This window comes from Aptenodytes patagonicus, chromosome Z, assembly GCF_965638725.1.
Source record: "Aptenodytes patagonicus chromosome Z, bAptPat1.pri.cur, whole genome shotgun sequence".
Lineage (NCBI taxonomy): Eukaryota > Metazoa > Chordata > Aves > Sphenisciformes > Spheniscidae > Aptenodytes > Aptenodytes patagonicus.
In genome coordinates, this window is record NC_134982.1 from 3,412,435 (window position 1) to 3,430,253 (window position 17,819).

Here is a 17,819-nt window from a genome sequence, read left to right on the forward strand (position 1 = left end):
ATTTATATAATTGTATGTATATATGTCTACATATATATTCCCAATGAATATAGAATCTATTCCAATGTATATATAATCCATTCTGACTCTCTTCAGCGAGTCAGAGATCTCTCAGGCGATTGGGATGCTAGCTCGGGATTTCTCACTGCAGCAGCAGCCGATGGTCCCGTCCCTGACTTGCACCACCCCAACGTTGTTTTTATTTCCTGAAGCAGTAATTGGGAAGCTGGGTAGTTCACTACTCGTTAATAATTGTTCTCTGGTCCAGATTCAGGAATCGCTTATAAAGCTAAGGATTGTTTCCAGAAATATTATTTCACTCCCTGCCTCCGTGGGAAACTTTAATTATGAGAGTAGTTTTGGTAAAGCCGGTGAAATTGTCCGTGTGCTCAAGTACCTTGCTGAGCTGGGATCTCAGGGGAGATGTTAAATGGATATTGTCCAGTGCCTTAACAAGACCAAACAGCGCGTTCAGGCCAAGGGCATCGAGAGGTAAATGCCCTTATGAAGTAGAAAATTCTCATTTTTACAGATAGGGGAAATAGAGGAAATAACATGCTTTCAGCTTGACTAAAATTATACAATGAGTTGACATTACAACTAGGAATAGAATTCCAGTGTCCTGATCTTTATCCTCATGATTTAACTGCTGGGCCTTGCTTCAAGGTTAATAAAACATGCCATTTGCATGTGATAACTTGTGTAAGATTCCCACTTAACTAACACAGTTTCAGATGATTTTATAAGATGTACATACAGCATATACGTGTCTCTCTTTGTCTGGTCTTGCTAATCGTAATTCTTTGTTTCGCTGAGTGGAGTTTAGGACGTAGGCAATCGATACCCATTTTTCCCTTCTGATGAAGAAGCGTGTTGTCAGTATTCCTGAAGCACCCCTGTAATAAGGTGATCAATGTGAAACACTATCAGGTCAACTATAATTTTGATAGATACAAATACCGTTGAATATTTTAGTATATGAGTATTTAAGTTCGCGGAGCCTGAAAATTGTGTGTTAAAAGCAACGATATCATCAACCGACCTCAATAAGGGTGATTATGGGAGGTAAGAGAGTGGCTGAGCAGGAGAAGAGCGGGAAGGGGAGGTCGGCTGGGTGTCCAGGCTCCAAGGCAGCCCGGAGCCGTGGGCCAGCCTCGCTGGTGCCAGCCCTGGGCAGGGGTCGGTCACAGGGTCCTGCTGTCAGCTCTCATGCTGTGGCTTGCGAGACAGCGTACATACCAAACAGCTTGGCAGCATTTGTGATTTTGTATAAAGTTAGCTGAGTAATGGTTGTGCGAATATGGAGTGAATGTTGGGGATAGCGGAAATGTTTTTATGAAAAACATTACAATATTCGAATTATCTACTCAAAACCAAGTAGCCTAAGAAGGATTACTCTTGCACAAGCAGCAGCTGCTGATGCTGAAGGCCTACAGAGCTTGTATACAACGTAGGCCTTGCTTGGTTAGGTAGGGCTTGCCAAATAGTTTCCGCAGAAGAGAAAGCTACAGGAAAATCTGGAGCACTTCTACACTCACTTCTGAGTAGCCCTGGAGGCAGTGGGTGCTGGGTGTCACCCTCGAGGGCAGTCCCGCTGTTCGAACTGGCTTTTTTAACACCTGGGTTCATCTTGTACAGATTGGGAATTGCATTGTAGGTTCGATTAAAAAGTTATACTAACTTCTCTTTCTCAAGCATGGGCATAGACCTCCTGTAGATGATAGCAGAGGAGGCAGTCACGGGTAGTTCTCAGTATTTCCTAATTGCACTCCCAGAGAGCAAACGCTTTATTCTTTACAGCTTGGCACTATTGCAAAATCTTTATGAACAGGAAAAGCCTAAAGGAATCCCTTGCCCTGTGGTAAAACATTTTTGGGTACTGAAGATGAAAGATTTTGGAACTGAACATGCATGGTAGAGACAAAATAAAGCGCCTCTAAAGTAACTTCGCATATTGGGATAAATGCAAATCTATATGTAATTCATGCCATAAGGTGGGTTAATAACAACTGGCAAATCAGTATTTGGAACCAAAACTATCTTAATACATTATATGTAATTTTAGTCTTTAATAGTGAAGCTGATGAGTGTTAGCACATGTTTCTATGTAATTTCAGTGTTAACTATCAATTTTTGTTGGAAAAAATATCTCTTCATAAAAAAGTGTGTATATACAGGTAGAGTTAGTAATACTTGTCAGCCTTTTTCTCCCCCCATAGTGTTGTATTTTTGTAGTCAGCAAATATGATACACCAAAACCTTTCCCAACAGCATTCCCTCCACGCTGGCCATCTACCCAAAAGACAAGCAACTTAATAGGTATTAGATGCGTAAGAGGACTTCGACTGGGATATCGTGTATTGCAGCTCCATTTTGTTGGTTTGAATCCAGCCGTGGTGTCTGGTGACAAAAACTTGTTACTATCTGATGCCTCTGGAGTTGATTTCAGTTCAGAGACCAAAGCCAAAGGGCAGGTGCTAACATAAAACAGCTCATCGACATTGTCAGTAATTTATGTCCTGCTCTGAAGGGTGAGCGGGGAGACCGGATTCTTTCAGCTGAGGCGGCATTTTCTGCTAGTCAAGATAATGAAAAATTTTGCCCTGGTTTGCCTGTGGTACACTTGGTCTAGGGATAGGACTTCATTCTTCAGGGCTGCCACTTTTCTCAATGCTTTGTCATTAAAAGTACCGTTTTAATAATGTTCATATGGCTGGAGCTGGTATTGATGCCTGTAGATAAGCTTATATAGCACTTTTCTGTAGTGAAATCCAATTTTCAATGGCTCATATTTTTTTTTTCCCAAACTTCAGTTGTTTGTGATAAACTTTTCATGCTGAGTATCTTCCTTAGGCTGAATTTTTTTTAGGGTGGGTTGTTTTTTTTTTTTTGGCACTGCTTTAATTAAAAACAGTTCTTCTGTTTCTGAGAATGAGGTTAGGGAAAAATGTCACTTAACCAATGCTGAATTCTTACATCTGTTTTACTGAGGAGTTTTGGAGCCTTCATGCCTTGGAACAGGCTCTTGAGATTTGGGAAGGGGGGCTTAGGGGAGTGAAACCATGGACAAAGATGTGCCATTTGCAATCCCTCTTAAAGTTTACTAAATCTGGCCAAGTTACAAGGTCCTGAAACTTGCTGTTTGCACACGTTGAGCAGAAACTTGTTGAGAAACTGGCAGCAAAATTGTCTGAACGTTGACGTTTCATGAAGCGTGCTCCACAGAGCGTCGTGCCAGTGAGGCTTGGGATGCGGCACCCCTCGTGAAGTCTGTGAGCCTGTTCCAGGATGCGGGGGGGGGACGGGACGGACACTTTCCCTGCACTTGCTTCATCCAGTTGCTGGTGGACCAGGTTTCAAGCAAGAGAATTAACACTCGGCGACTTTCTCTTCCTTGGTACAGCGGGTAGCGTGGAGGAGGAAGTTACCTCACTGCATTACAAAATGCAACGGCTTAGAGCAAAAAATAGGCACAGGCTGGGGTGGATTAAAAAACGACATGCCCATTGCATGTGTGCATCAGGGAGAGGTGGCGGGGTCCAAGGAGCGTGAGCAAGTCTTCTCAGGAATATGGGTGGCAGCCAGAGCACTCCCAAATTGCGTAGCACTGAGTTTTCCAACTGTACTTACATTTGGTTGGAGTTTTATGTAGCTGCTTTTAAATGCTCTCTTGAAGGCTCTGGTAGAGAAGCTGGTTGGAACTGCTGCAGGTACCGGTGCTCAGGTGCTTCACAAGTTTGGAGGAGTAAAACTTAGGCCTAGCAGGGAAGCAGCAGATCTGTGATGACTTTGCTGAGCTAGCTATTGCTTCTTAGTTTCGTTTGGGACAAGAAACAGGAGATTGGGTTCTTTATCTGGCCTACGTGCAGCCGGCTGGGGAAAGGAGCCAAGCAGGCATTTATTTCAACAGAAGGAAGGGCATGAGGAGGCTGGGGAAGATGCTGAGGTTTAGCGGTCGAGATGTAATTCAGTGATGGGATGGAGGGAATAATGAAAACTGGGACCAAGAGGAGAGGTGCATCCTCGCAGAGCCAGGTCCGTCAGGTCCGCTAATCAGTCCGATTGCGATTCAGGCAGTGAATTCACCCCTTACCTCATCCTGCTCCATCGCAATTGCTTAGTTCTTGCCTGGTTAAACACAGATAGAGAGATGCTGGGTTTTGCCGTGGTAAAGCTGACCCTTGTTGCTTCCTGAATACTGGACTTGAACATAAGTCTGGATTTGACCCCTCGAGTGGTGGCAAGAATGAGCTCTGAAGTCCTCCAGCAATGGATATGTCTTGTCATGGAAGTGGGATATGTCTTGTCATGATACTTGCCATGGAAACTGAGCTGCATCCCTTCAACAAGTAAGGGAACAGAAAGATCAAAAGTGTCTTGTGTTAGGCAACCGAGTCCAGAAAAAAATGACTTCTCCCTTGCCTCTTTGCATTTTTTTTTTTTTTTTTTTTAGGATGTTAGGCAGACCGTTTTAGAGGGAGACTTTCCCAGGAGCCACTCGCTCATGTTCCTCATGTTCTCATGTCTCACTTAGGAAAGGGGTTCGTTTTGAATTGAGTGCCTGCAGTCACAACAAGTCAACAGGAGCAGTGTGTTAAACTTGCTAAGTGATATAAAATTCTAACTGCTCTGCAAAAGTCAGTTGTTGGATGCCTTGACCCATCTAGCAACATTACAGGTCACTTCTGAATGGCAGTCTGAATTTCTTCTTCCCCCTTCCCCCTCTATGTAGGGATGAAGTTCTTCTGAGGGTACTGCTTGAAAAGCGTTAGCTGATATCGATACCCTGATTAGCACTACTTAAAAATATTACTGGAATCCAAGAAATAAAGATTAGTGGTAAAAAGGAAAATTTGAGTGCTCTCATTTACGATAGGATCATCTAAGGCATAGAAAATATGGATGCCCGTGAGTGTTTTGGTATCATCTGCATAAACAAGAGAAGGAAACTGAGGCACAGCATGGACAACCATGATCTTTGCAGTTGCCTGAAATTGTGAACATCTGCGTCGCTCGCGTATCTTGTGTTCATGATTGGAACAGATCGCCATTGCCGTAGGAGAAGAATGAGAAAGTGTTACAAAATTTTTATTACCGCTTGTTTCGGTAACCAAACACCACATTTTTAAGTTAGGTCTTACTTTGTGTTTGTAGTGCAGCAGAGCCCATTTGCATGGAATACCAGCAAATTGCCCATAGGAGAAGCCCTTGTACTTGGAGAAAATTTGCACTTAACGCACACATTTACAAATGTGTATTTATAAATGATGAGTACTTCATGATTCTGCCTTATTTGTATGTTTATAGTTGATATAATATACAATATATTTGATAATTTATATAAACAGATTATATTTTATAATTTATATAGAGAAATGTTATGATTATATAAAATGTCATTTATAGATACATATATAAAACCCCAAATGTATCTATCTACATTAAAAAAAAAAACTAAAGTAATATTTGGCCTTTTTGCTATGGAGAGGAATTCATGCTGGCAGCCCTGTTCTGTTAAGTGGGCTTTAAAAGGTTTCTCTTCCCTCTCTCTGAAAGGGAGGTTAATCAAGGTGTGCATAAACTGTGATAACAAATACTTGCAATTCTCTGAGTGCACAGTAAACCAAAAATAATTTGAGGACAAGGTTATCGGGATAAATCCAGAGAGTATTCTGCAGTACGCTAGGAGCTATTTAAAACCTTTTGGCTGCAGCTCTCCAGTAAATAGCAGTCAGACTTCCAGAAATGCCTGGCAGTCAGCAGCTCCAGTTGTTCTTATGGTTCATACTTTATGTTCTACCAAGATCATTACTGGAAGATCTGAAGCCTCGTCTGCAGTGCATAAATGGGAGAGGGTTTCTCCTGGGAATGTCTGTACGTGGTGTATGGAGCACTTTTGGACACCCGACCCTTGAAAGACTTCTCACTTCTAACTTTCCAGAGTTTTGTTAAATTCGGAATACTGTCTTACCATTACGCCATCTCCAAACCTACAACACTGATCACTTCTCCTAGTAAATTGTTTCTCTGCCCACCGTTGACGTGGCTGCATAGGCATTATTGGCTAGGGTGGCGTGAGTGTGATCGCTGTGGATTTTTTTTCCAAGAACCCCCACACATTACTCTGACTACTGTCTTTGTCTAAATATTCAAGCTGTTTGTAGCTAGACCGGTATCATAAATTCGCCTTGATGGATTACACTATACATTCCTTAATCATTCTTCACTATTATATGGTATACTAAACGTAATTACCTTCTTCATCTGTTTTGTTCTCTATACCTTTCTTTCAGGGTTTATATTTTTCCTTCTGTTCTTTATTATAAACTCTTAAAACAGATGCATGCTTTTCCTGTACGCATGTGGCAATGCCTTGCGCAGAGGTAGGGGTAGCTCAGATGGCTGGTGAGTACCTAGCGACTTCCTTGCAGAAGAAATAGTGACTGGCAAGTACAGCTGACAAGTGTTTGACTTGCTGGTTCTGTATTAGTAAAAGTAACTTTGATACTGGTAAGTAAAGCTAGTATTTCATTTGTTTTAAATGTTTGCATGTGCCAGCACTAGGTTTAAATGTGTTCTTTAATTCAGAATACCTCCTCTTTGAGCATGTACGCATCTTAAAATCATTTCCCCGACAATCCGGTGCACCTGAGTTTAAATCTGTTGAGGGCAGAGGGAGGAATGAATGTGAAATTATAAGATCAGGTATCGGTGTCACTACATCTCATTTTTCTTCTTGAAAAATTTATTTTGTACTTCTGAAAGCTTTTTTTGCTGCTTGTCTTCCTTCTCCCTTAATCCTGTTTTAAACGTGTAGGATTGGAAGGGGAATTCTTTTTCCATTTTATAAATGAAGAATTAGTTTGAAAAGAAAATAAGAGATTCTGGAATCCTATGGAAATATTTATGCGTGAGGACCATGAGGGCAGTCGAGCAGTGGAGCAGGCTGCCCAGGGAGGTTGCGCCATCTCCATCCTTGGAAGTTTCCAAGGCTCAGCTGGACGAAGCCCTGAGCAACCTGGTGTGACCCCATAGCTGCCCCTGCTTGGAGCAGGAGGTTGGGCCAAAGACCTCCTGAGGTCCCTTCCAGCCTGAATCATCCTGTGATCTTATGCTCTGAAAAATTACTTCTTTCTACTCAACTTTTAAAAGTTCTGTCTTTTCCATCCTCTTCCTCTGGTTTCTTTGAGCCATCGGTTTGGTCCTGGTAGTGTTTTTCTTCAGTGGACTAGCTTTGATCGTTTTGCTGTCAAAATGAATGCTGCAAATAAATGTTGCTTTCCCTTTGCCAAGATATCTTTTGAACATGTTTCCATGTTTGTTTCTGTCCCCAATTTTGTCTGGTTGTGTTGACAAAAAATGTTACTGAAAATCCTACTGTCAGTGGGATTATGCACATTGACTGTGCTCCCTCCCATTCTGACCACAACAATAAAGCACCAGGACAGTATCCTGGGCAAAAGCCAGAGGAGTTTTCTATTTTAAAAGAAACCCCCAAATCCCAAAAAACAACAACAAAAAAAAGACCAAAAAACAGCCAACCTCTCCCCCCCATACCCCCGCCCCCCCCCCCCCAAAAAAAAAACAAATGAAAAAAGCCCAAAAACCCCAACACCCAACAACTCCTTTTTAATGTCTCACTGTGCGAGTTTGTTGTTGGCTTGAGGTCTGCTGTTCCGAGGCTGATAGCTGATTGAGTCAGACAGTTGTTGTAAAATTGAATCCAACACTGGGTGGATTGCTGTTTTTCCCACATTTCTCATACGTTTTCCTCCCTCTCACCCTCTTCTTTTCTAGCTTGCACTTAGTTTCCCAGATTTCAAATAGTCATAATACTGTGGTATTGTGTTCTTATATAATACCATAAAACCTTTATGTTATTTTATTTTTTTAAATTGCGGTCGCATTTGCAGCTTCGGTTATACTAGACAGTCTTCAAAATTGCAGCAGAAATATTGTTCCGTCTCAGAAAGTGTATCACTTATGTCCAGAGGAGTTGAAATAGATGTTTCCAGCAATGGGCCAGGAGTGGAGCTAATAAAAATGTGAAGATTCCCTTCCTTGTTTGAGATGTTCCCTTTCTATAGTTTGTTTTTTTTTTTTTTTTAGAATATATTTCTTGCAGTGAATTAATGGTTTATTAGAGTTATTTCCAGCTTTATTTGGCAACTTTATAGCCTTTTGGTTCAGGAATGTGGTATGTAATTTGCTTTACTTAATTCTTCAAGGTGTCTGTCACCAGGTATGTCTACTACTCGGATTCGTGTTACAGATATCAAAAATGTCTTCAGAGGTTTCCAGATAACAAAGCTATCCCGTCCTTCAGCGTCTGTGTGCAAGTAAGAGAAGTAGACTCTGTCTGGAAATATTAAGTGTATAACTTCATTGAGACAGTTTAAAGGTGTTGACTGCGTTTATAAATGTTTCTGTAGTTTTTCAGATGAAATAGGGGTTTTTTCGGTGTCTTTATACGTTCCTGATACAGCCGTGGTGTCAAAAGCTTGATGGGAATGCAGCTCGGTAACTGAGCTTCGAACTCCTGGGAAAAGGTGGTCTCCTCCTTGTTTTGAAGTTCAAACCAAAAAAGAGTTAGGCAATCTAAGGGCAGGGATGGGGCTCCTGCCCTGCCCTGAAAACAGCCTATATCGTTTTAGACGTTACAGTAAGAGAACTCCTGAGATCTAGAGATAAAAAGAAGATAAATAGCTTAAAATGAAATAAATTTGCAGTGAATTGAGGAATATGCTTGCTTGTTATATTAAATCTGTGCAGTTTAGTATTTGTGACCTTTTTCAGTGCAGTAACGTTCGTGAGGTCACGCAAAGTGTTGGGGCTGGGATTAATCACAGGAAGCAAAGTAGAAAAGGATTTCAAAGAAAGGAAAGAAAAATCCATGTATACAATTTGGCTAGGCAACAAAGGAGACATGACTGTGCCTTTTATTTAAAGGCTGTAAACACTGAACTGGGGAAGAAATGTTTTATGGTATTACATAGAACCACCTATAGGAATAAGTAGGTGAAGTTGAACAAAGTAACGCTTAGGCTGAATATTAGGGAAAAAAATCTTAACATTGAGGTTTATTAGATTATGGAACACTCTTCCCAAAGGATGTGGTTCAAGCTCCATTACTAGTCCCTTAAAAATTAGACTGGATAGAATAACAAAATGTACTGGAGGGAACACTGTTGCATGGGTAGGGGATGAACACAGTTACCTAATAGGTCTTCGCGTTTCACTTGCTTCCATGATTCATTTCCTGAAAAACTGCTTCCAGAATGTGTTAATGACATCACGGCCCCGGCCTCCTCGGACACGTCGGTGCTTCTCCGTGCTGTGGCTTTCGGAGAGTTTATTTGGAGATTTGCTGGGCTGCCTATTTTTTTTTCCGGTGGCTCCTATAGCTCAGCTGTTCCCCGCAGCTTTCCTGTTCTGCTGCAACATTGCCGGGAGCCATGGCTCCCGGCAAAAATCAGGTGCCTGGGGGGCATTTTAAAAATACAGGTACACACACACGACCTGGGCTATTCCTGGAGAGGCTGTGATCAGGAGCGGGGCAGGCAGCAGAACTTGTGTTGCAGAGCTCTGCTTCACAGAAATGACTATCTTCTGCTGTTCTTGGCAAGCGGGATGAAATACTTGTCTCCTTTAGAATAGTATTATTAGGTGTGAAAAACCTCAAACAAGTAAGTCGTACTCAGTCATATTTTTCAATGAGCCAGTCTTAGTGGTTCTGTTACACTGATGAGGAGAAAATAACTTGGTTTTAAAACATGTCTTCCAGGATGGTTTTTAAATACGTCTTAAAAATGTAATCTAAAACATGCTTTTAATCTTTCTATAGAAATGCAGTCACTTTATTTTCAGTATTTAATTCCTAAATACTACAGAAAAGTACAATAATAAAGCACCAGAAATAAAGCCCATGGCAATCCACTATGTAAATTGTTGAGACACGTGTCTTTGGCCTTGCACAGCACTTTGGATCTAGGACTAAGTGGTAGCTTGATGGAATTTTAGGCCTACATGTGCCGTTTCAACTGATTGTGCATTTACTCTGATATAAATTCTTTTACCATTCCTATATTCCAAACAGTAAATGGAGTCAAGATGGACTGGTATATAGCCTTCGTCTCAAAATGCTTACAGCACTGCACACAAGCTTTTTAAATTTAGTATCTCCCACGTGTGAATTCTTGCCGCAGCCTGCTGATGACTTAGAAACCAGCTAGCCTACCAGTATTTAAAATGCGAATTTATTTTGCTAGACTGTGTGTCGCCCAGAAACTATTCATTTGTAGTTGTTTTTAAAACGTCTGTCCGTCTTTGTCGCAAGCTAGCTTGGGTTAATTCTGTTAGTCTAATGCCGGGCAGTGGAGAGCATGAAAAATATTGCTGAAAATTAAAAAGTGTTACTTTTGTCATTTGTATTACCGTGTCAGATATAATGTTGCAAAAATCTATCATTTATAAGAACTTGTGTCAGCTGCAAAAGTTACTGCGATATTTACACTTGAGTTGTATAATTTCCCTACCTAAAAAATCTACGGTGTAATCAGATCCACTTTTTCAGTCGGAGGTTGTAGTTTGTGTATACATTAGTGTGTTCATGCTCCTTATGAGTTTAACGTTGCTTGAGGATGTAATACTTCACATGCAAGTTCATTAACCACATAAAATTTATTCCATATTTCCTATATTTCAGCTTTGCTATAGTTTCTTGCCGTAAAGAATCTTCCAAAAACTTGCAATGGGACTTTCCTAAAATTAATATAGCTGCTGTTTTTATAGTCTTTTAAGCAAGTATACCCGGTGCTCCTCGCAATTAGCAGTGTTAAGTTGCTTAAAGACCCGAGATGTTAAGGACATGCTTATAAAGTATGAAATGACTTTGACTTGAGACATTGTGAACTGCATCTTGATATAGCAGTTGCCTCACTGATCCAGCCTCTGCCATTTATGATGCCATGGACCACTTTTTCCTCCCCCATTCATTATCACATAACATCCCCGTGGCAACTTGAGAAATTGCTTACATGGAAAAGTAATCGTAGGAAAGTATTTATGTATTTTTAGCTTTCTTCTAACACAATGTAGCAGCTGGAAACAAGGACAAGAGCCAGCACGGCATGAACTGCCAGCTCTCCATGGGCCACCAGAAAGTGTTCCCCAGACCACAATGTGAGAACCATTGAATTGACTTAAGAAATGTGACACACATAATAAGCATTAAATAAAAAAACCCAACCCTCAAGTTCCCCAGGCTGCTTCTTGAATGTAATAAAAATGAAATAGTAATTGTAATGTTTTTGAATAATATGGTATTCACTGGTTTTGGTGGAGGAAGTACATGATGGTATCAATTAGGTGCAATGAAAATCACTTTTGCTTTAGTTCTTCAAAATCTATATTTACTGCTGCCTTAGATGTTGTTGCAGCATTGAACACTCTTCTGGATGCTGAAAGTTTCATAACTAGGAAAGCAGGGTGTGGAGCTAGGACTTGATTTGAACAGATTACCGAAACATAAGTTAGATCTGTTCTGTACGATGTTGGTTTTTGTGGTTGGGTTTTCTTTCTGATATTTAACGCTTTTTTTTTTTTTACTGACTTCTCTAGCCTCATCTACTTGTGTTCTTTCCATTTTTGCAACAAGGAAGCAGGATTGAAATTTTGGAAATGTTAAAATGACAGGAAGAGATCGAGAAGATCTTTTTGAAGATCTTCATATCTACCAAAACTCTTTACTTCTTCCTTTTCAGTCTCGAAAGCAGCCTGGGGCTGCACCTCAATCCGGTGCACTCTGCAAAATACTTTCAAAACCAATAAAACTCATTGGCAGGATGCTAATGAAGTATGACAGGACTTGGGTTGTGTGTATGGGGGAACGAGGAAAGGATCCGCTCTGTTACCGAGCTCCAGTGATGAGAGAAATGAGCATACTCAAAAAGGCTATGCTAGCATTCATTGAAATTTAATGCCTATGTTTAAACTTAATGAAGGATAGGCCCTTCAAAGGAAAACTTGATTGTCGTGGCATAACCCCAGCCGGCAACTAAGCACCACCGAGCCGCTCGCTCACTCCCTCCCCGGGTGGGATGGGGGAGAGAATGGGAAAAAAGGTAAAACTCGTGGGTTGAGATAAAGACAATTTAATAGGACAGAAAAGGGAGGGAAAGTCATAATAATGATAAAAGAATATAGAAACCATGTGATGCACAATGCAGTTGCTCACCACCTGCTGACCGATGCCCAGCAGCAGCTGCACCCCCCCCCCCCAACTCCCCCCAGGTTTTTTTGTTCAGCATGACGTCATATGGTATGGCATATCCTTTTGGCCGGTTTGGGTCAGCTGTCCTGGCTGTGTCCCCTCCCAGCTGCTTGTGCACCTCCAGCCTTCTTGCTGGCAGGGCAGTATGAGAAACTGAAATATCCTTGACTTAGTGTAAGCACTGCTCAGCAATAATTAAAACATCAGTGTGTTATCAACATTATTCTCATGCTAAATGTAAAACACAGCACTATACCAGCTACTGGGAAGAAAATTAACTCTATCCCAGCCAAAACCAGGACAATATCAACCCCTTATTTTATACCATCTGTGTCGTGCCCAGGTCCCCACACTTTCCAATACATCCCAATTAATCACCGCCGCCTTTCCTGTCTTTTGATATATACACGCAGATATCATTCCCTTAGTCTATGGGCCATCCCTCTGAAATGTCCGTTGAGTTCATTTAGTCCATGACTTTGGGCTCCATCTGTCATAACAGTCCTTCAGGGCAGGAGAGATGATGTGTGGTGTTGGACTGTTGCACGCTGAAGCCAGTTCTGGTTCCATCAGTGCTGCACTTGCCTGGTTCTATTATTGCTGCACTTTGCTCGGTTTCATCAAAATTCATTCTTCGTTAATTTGGGTGATTCTTACTGTAATACCGTTGATATGGCATATACCTACCATAGTATTGATGACATACGGTATTATATAGCAATTAACATCATGCAAATCAAACCATTGGCTATTCTCACCCATCCTCCTCAACCAGGTCATTGATGAAGTTCGATTATTAAGACGATTGCATTTTGCTGTTAAATAAAAATTTTTAAAAAAAATCTCCTTTTTCCAGAAAGATACTTTGAAATAAGTAACACCAATTTCCTCTGTGTTAATTTAATGCTCTTTCCAGGGAAAGAGCTCAGAGGGTTTATCTTCCAAGCCTTTACGCTGAAGGTTGGAAAGTGAATAAGACGTGTTTTGTGGAAGAATTACGACTAGTTTAATAAATACCCCGAGAAAGCTCACAAGTCAATTATAGCTCACAGTTTGTTGATATACTAACTTGAAATAATGGTATGCAGTGCTAGAAGTTCAGTTGGCTATAAATTTCAATGCGTTGTAATGAGTAAATTTTTAAAGTACCCTCTGCGCTCGTACCTGTCTTCTGGTTTTAAAGTGTCTTTAAAATCAAGCTCTTAAAATTTTCCTTCATCCCATGAAACTATAAGTGCATTTAAACTTTTCTCCAGGTAGGTACAAACATGAACCTTCTTTGTATCTTCTTGTGGTGCAACGGAGACCGGAGCTGAGATTTCTGCAGAATTGTGTTTACATTAAATAACAGTCTGGTGAAAGAAAGTTCTTTTTTAATCAGTGTGTCATAACTTCATTTTGCCATTAAGTGTTGTTCCACGCTGTCAAACTAGATTAAAATCCTGGGTTTGTTTTCGTGGCTAGGAACAGTGTTTCTAGCCATCTTACAGAAGACCTCAGATTCTCTACTGCAAAAAACCATACCTTGCTCTTAAGCAGGACCCGCTTTCCTTGCTGTGCATTGCATAGAATTGTATGAATAGGGGGAAGAAGAAGCTGCGATGGGTAATTTTGTGGAAGAGAAGGAAGAAATGGATCTGCTCATTCTGTTTTAAAGGTAAAAGCAGTCTGTTCCTTCTCAAAGTATCTGTGTATTTGCCAGAAATAATTGGTGAAAGTTTAATGTTTCTCGAAATGACAAAAACTCTAGTAATGTGGGTCCGTGTGGAGTTGAGTCAAGAAATAAAGTTATATTAAAGAATTGCAATTAAAAAGAGATTACAAGTATTTTGCAGAAAGCAGTGAATTCTATGGATGGAATAAGTGATCCACATACATAAGCATTGAAGAGACTGTTTTAGGGTTAAGGATTATTAACTTCATCGCTCATAATTAGCCCCAAAAAGGTAGTATTTGGTAACGCAGAGCTTTTTCAAGAGTTCATAGAGCTTCAGAAGCACTTTGGGTCGTGATGCTATTGCAGGCAATCCGCCCCCTTCATCCTTCCCACAGTTCAGTTGTTTAGTTTTGAGAACTGTAGCTCATCGTTGCCACTGTCCGGAGATATAGAAAGCTTTAAGAAAACTTCCGTAATTTGCATTTCCCTTGGGATATATACTAAAATGACGAGAGAATAGGAGTAAATGAAACTTAAAGTGAAATTTAAATGTGAAAGGAATCCAAGCACTATATGTTAGAATCATAGCATCATTAAGGTTGGAAAAGAGCTCTAAGATCATCGAGTCCAACCGTCAACCCAACACCACCATGCCCACTAAACCATGTCCCTAAGCACCTCATCTACTCGTCTTTTAAATACCTCCAGGGATGGGGACTCAACCACTTCCCTGGGCAGCCTGTTCCAATGTTTCACCACTCTTTCAGTAAAGACATTTTTCCTCACGTCCAATCTAAACCTCCCCTGGCGCAACTTGAGGCCGTTTCCTCTCGTCCTATCGCTTGTTACTTGGGAGAAGAGACCGACCCCCACCTCGCTACAACCTCCTTTCAGGGAGTTGTAGAGAGCGATGAGGTCTCCCCTCAGCCTCCTTTTCTGCAGGCTAAACAACCCCAGTTCCCTCAGCCGCTCCTCAGCAGACTTGTTCTCCAGACCCCTCACCAGCCTCGTTGCCCTTCTCTGGACACATGTTAAAGTGTCTAGGCAAATTTTATTCCATGCTTTTAATGATGCCAGCCAGCACTAGTACAGTTACAGCTACCTAAGGCTACGCTATTGGCTTAAACGGGAATTTTAAACATGAGATTTCCTTGCTTTTATTCTGTTTCTCCGTAACGTTTCAGTGAAGCCGAATCTGAAGTGTGAATCTGGGCACTTTTTTTTGCATCAGTGTATATTCTTTGTATATTTAGTTTTCTGTTAACTGTAACTTTAGATCTGAAAAGAAGATGGTGGGGAGAGCTTCTAAGGGGTTGCAGCATTACTTTAGTTTTCTTTCTCTTGCTAAAAACCACAAATATTCCTTAATAATTTTGAAGTATACGTAAATGTAAAACTAGATGTAGCAATGCGATATTGCAAATATTGTGAACGTACGGAATACAACTAGAAACACTGACTACCTATCTCTCTGTCCTCCTAAGCCTTTTATCTATTTGGCATTTTCATCTGCTGTTAATGATCAGAAACGATTTTTTCCTTCGAAATGTCTCTTAACTTGAGCACATTGGGAGCACCAACCAATACTTAGCACCTAATTTGACATTGCATTTTGGAAGGGAAAGGAATATTATGAACCCATTAGCATGGGATTGTTGTTCTGGAGGAATACACTTGCCAACAAGAGACACAACTTCAGGAGGTTACTTGGGTCGTATATCAATGTGCAGATTTCTCTTGGACGTAATTACCTCATTCTCCCGGGTGGAAGATTCAGCTTACTCGCCAGTACTTTGGCCGTATCCCTCTTTTCCTAACTGTGAGGAAAGGTGTAGTAATGGCAGATGCCAGCCACAGAAGGGTGGGGTGGTGGAAAATTAAAAATGCTGGCTGAGCTGAGCGCTACGCTAAACTTTTACTTTAGGAGAGGAAATGTGCTGAATTTGAATTCATTTAACAAATGATGATGACTATGTAATTATTTCAGGTTTTTTTTAAAGACTTTCTTTGCATGTTACCTCTCTGAATAACTCACGTGAGTTTAAAAGCTAACTTCATGGTCAGCGTTTTTATTCAGTTTCGTTCTGATTTAAGGACAGCGGATCAAAAACACGGTGATAAAGGATTATTAATGTAACATGAAATTTTTGCTAAGAAGGCTGTAATTATAGTGCTTTTTATTATAAGAACTCCTTCCAGCTGCTTAACACTGAATGGCATTAGTTCCCTTGCCTTTGACATGGCAGTAATTGCCTTGCAATTGTGTTGATGAAGGGAGCGTTGGTTTATTACAAAATCTGACTATATAATTATGTTTGAAGAAAAATACTCTTTGGCTGGTTTGAAATTTTGTAGGGCTAAGAGTGCTTCAATTTCTTTTAATTGGTTATACTGTACTTACGTTTTGCATTCAAATGACTTACAGGTTTTTCTCCTGCGCACCTTGAGTCTTGCAGACTAGAAGATTGAAAACTAAACTTTCTTAATTTTTCTGTCTCCTTTAAGAAAGTGTGTTATAATTAATTTTTAATTTAGGCATTAATAAAAAAAAGGAAATAAGAATTTTGGGGTCTTTATAAAGTTGAGATTGTTTCTTAGTTACGCTGTATAATTCAAGACCTTGACCTATTAAATGAATAATTTGATGAGATGCTCGGTCTCTGCCATAAAATTTCAAGGTACGCTTAAAAAAAATTAAGTGCTAACCAGGCATTTGGGGATGAATATAATCCAGCGTGATTGGGAGGGGCTGCTGCTTATCACCTGGGAAGGTATCAGGAGTCCAGATGTGATAAAGGTAGAGGCCCAGTGACACTGAAGTTGCCACGCGTCACCGTAGCCATGGGGGGGGGGGGCAAGTTTTATCCTTTCCCCTGACATTTTCCCCAGTAATGCTGAGCCTGCAGCACCTCTGCTTCAGCTTTGGTGCTTTTCTTTTTTCCCCAGCGTAATACAGCCTCATGAGTGCTGGCAAGGAAATACGGATTTATGGGCTTGCTGGAGACGGCTGAGGGGAGTCCTCTAATCCTCCCCTGCTGCCCCTTTTCCTTTCCAGTCTCCTGTTCATCGGTATTTGGGCACGTAGCTGGTCAACTTGGTTCACCTACACTGCTGTAATTAGGAACAGGAATTTCAAACGCAGGAGTTTAGTATTGGAGTTAATTTTTTTTAATGCTGTAAGGATTAAGTATGAAAATGACTCTGCATTTCAGGCTCAAACAGCAAAGTTTAAACAGTATGATAATGAGAGTTTTAATGAGCAGCCTTCAGGTGCTTTATACTGGCTTTATACTTTATGCCTTAATACTGGAGCTGTATATGCACCATATATATATATATGTGTATCCCTAGATAAAGGGGAGCATATGCTAACGTGCATTCTTATAGTAGTTCATGAGCAAAGAACTGAGAGTCGGTGTGGAATGGTGAGCTATTTCCATTTTTGTACCTACTAAGTTTTTGCAGGTCTAACATGAATTAAGTTTTGGTGCTTTGTTACACATGTATTTTCGAGGCAGTTCTGAGACAACAAAAACTTGCTTACCCGAGAGGAATCAGTCTGGTTTTTTGACAGTATCAATAGTGATTTGTCACTTCAAGCCTTTATTTCCTTTTAACTAGATTTTTAACTTCAAATTATTGTAAACAGTTTGTACTTCCATACCTTTACATCTTATATGCAGTCTCTTAAAAAGGAATTTCAGAGCAGTGTGAGTACTTCCAACTGAAGTGCTTTTTCAAGTTGTTTCATCTTCTGTAGGAATGCAAAAATATGAGGCTGAGTTTAATAATACCTTAAAATTTAAATTTAAATTGCTGTTGATCCTGTCTTTTTTTCCAGGAAGTTTATTATTATTTGCTATTATGTTGTCTACCCACAATAACGAGCAA

At 40.5% G+C, this 17,819-nt stretch overlaps 1 protein-coding gene across 5 annotated transcripts in view; it reads left to right on the forward strand.

Moving 5' to 3' along the window:
- LOC143173220 (dymeclin) overlaps window positions 1–17,819 on the forward strand; it is a 224,758-nt gene that overhangs the window by 68,783 nt on the left and 138,156 nt on the right. The window lies entirely within an intron of this gene.